The sequence below is a fragment of the Oncorhynchus clarkii genome, chromosome 18 (genome assembly GCF_045791955.1).
Source record: "Oncorhynchus clarkii lewisi isolate Uvic-CL-2024 chromosome 18, UVic_Ocla_1.0, whole genome shotgun sequence".
NCBI lineage: Eukaryota > Metazoa > Chordata > Actinopteri > Salmoniformes > Salmonidae > Oncorhynchus > Oncorhynchus clarkii.
This window is the reverse complement of record NC_092164.1, coordinates 1,369,178-1,371,677: the sequence shown is the minus strand read 5'-3', so window position 1 is coordinate 1,371,677 and position 2,500 is coordinate 1,369,178.

Below are 2,500 nucleotides of genomic sequence, written 5' to 3'. Positions count from 1 at the left end.
GAAGGACTGAAACATGGTCATCTGAATTCAGAAGGACTGAAACATGGACAGCTGAATTCACAAGGACTGAAACATGGACAGCAGAATTCAGGACTGAAACATGGACATCTGAATTCAGAAGGACTGAAACATGGACAGCTGAATTCAGGACTGAAACATGGACAGCTGAATTCAGAAGGACTGAAACATGGACAGCTGAATTCAGAAGGACTGAAACATGGACATCTAAATTCAGAAGGACTGAAACATTGACAGCTGAATTCAGGAGGACTGAAACATCGTCATCTGAATTCAGAAGGACTGAAACATGGACAGCTGAATTCAGAAGGACTGAAACATGGACATCTGAATTCAGAAGGACTGAAACATGGACAGCTGAATTCAGAAGGACTGAAACATGGACAGCTGAATTCAGAAGGACTGAAACATGGACATCTGAATTCAGAAAGACTGAAACATGGACAGCTGAATTCTGTTGAAATTCTTTGACTCTTTTTGTGATTCTTTGGGAATGACAGAATGCTGGGCACTTTCTGTCTGGCTCCCTGCAAGCTTTTAATCCAAGTGGCCACCAGCTCATTGTTAATGTGATTCTTTGGGAATGACAGGAATGAGCAGCTTCTGTCTGGCTCCTTGCAAGCTTTTAATCCAAGTGGCCACCAGCTCATTGTTAATGTGTGTTCATGGTCTTTTCTTTGCCAGGACAAGCTTAAACATCTGTTTGTGTGTGTGTGTGTGTTGCTTACGTGAAGTGTGAACGCAGCCATTGGCTTCTGGGAGGATTATTATAATGGTCTATCATGACAATCGGAGGACAGGTCCTGAGTGTCAGGGACCCGGAAAGAGCAGACAGAGTTGGTTCCCGACCTGAACTTTGGTTTGGTTCTGACCGACGACCCGCGGAGAGAGAGACAAAACACTTGTCTAAACTTTTTTAATATTGATGTTTAAAATTGCAAAAGCTAAACCGTATGTTAAACAGGTTGGTCATTCAGGGGTATGGGGGGGGGTCGGTGGGGTCAGGGGGGGGTCGGTGGGGTTCTAAAATGTTTCAGCATATCTCACCTGTCCTGATCCTGTTCTTTATAGTCACCTGTGAAACCATGTGCTTCTATATCATTATTCACACGGAACATTCCAGACTGGGGAAGTCTAACAGACACACACACACGCACACACACACACACACACACACACACACTGTACACACACGACCACGCTGTGTACACACACGAGATGTAAAGCGCCTCATCAAACTGTGCCATCAGCTTCCTGTTCCTGTATAGTGAGTCTACTTGTCTGAGCCTCCCGTTCTTCAGCGATCACAATCCTTTACCAAGGGATATTGTTTTTTCCTTCAACTGTGAAAAGATATATCTATAGAAATCATACAGATTAATATATGTACTCTCAATTTATGTATAGTGTCCATATTCCCCCATAAAAAAATATTTATACATTTTGTAAAAAAAAATACAAAAATAAAAAAAATTGAAGAAGAAAAAAATCTGAAAGAAAAACGGTTTCCTGAAGTTGACAAGTTGGAGATATTTATTCAAAACGACACTAAAGGACACCGGGCCACTGCGACTGTTTCAAAGAAAAACCCAACAGTCCCTTTCACCTGCCCACTATTACACAATATCATTAAATGTTCAACAATGTATCCAATTTAATGTGTTTTAACATCAACAAACAACAACAAAAACAAGATTGACTTATTTTTTTTTGTTTGTTTTTGTTTTTTTAAATCTGCAATTTTCTGTGCATTTGAGCCAAATTGTTACATGTACAAGAGCTATAATGTGTATTTTATTAAATTAATATATCGTTGTGTTGCAATATACATGGGCTTTATATTGTATTTTGACGACCTCGCCTCAGTAGCTTGTCGAACTCTATGAGTTTAAATCAGTTTGGGGGATGTATCCCGAATAGCACACTGTTTCCTGTGGAGTGCACTAGTTATGACCAGGGCCCATAGGGACACTCATAGGGCTCTGGTCAAAACTAGTGCACTACGTAGTTTATAGGGTTCCGTTTAGGACTCAATCCTTGGGTATTCTTTTGTTTTGTTTTTTTTCCGTCTGTGTGTTCTCCTCCTCTCTACTTTTGCGTCCTTGCAGGATGGGTTTCACTTTTCTTTCAGGCGTGTTCTCCTCTCTTTTCCAACCTGAAATCACAATGCTTCTTATTTATTACAACACAAAACGGTCCAGCACATTTAGACTACAAAAACAACAACAAAAAAACTACAACGACCACGTTCAACAACCGTTGAGACTATTTTTACTCTTGAAAGCGTTCTTTTCATCTTTCTGGGCGACAGCTCATTTTATTTTATTTAAAAAAAAACGATTTCCTGTTCTTATTACACTATTGACTTTATATTTATTGTTATTTTTCCAAAATACAAAAAAAATAAAAAACTGCCATTATGTGGAGTTGTTACCATGGCGATTATACACAGAATAATACTGTGTGTTCCAAATGGAAATCT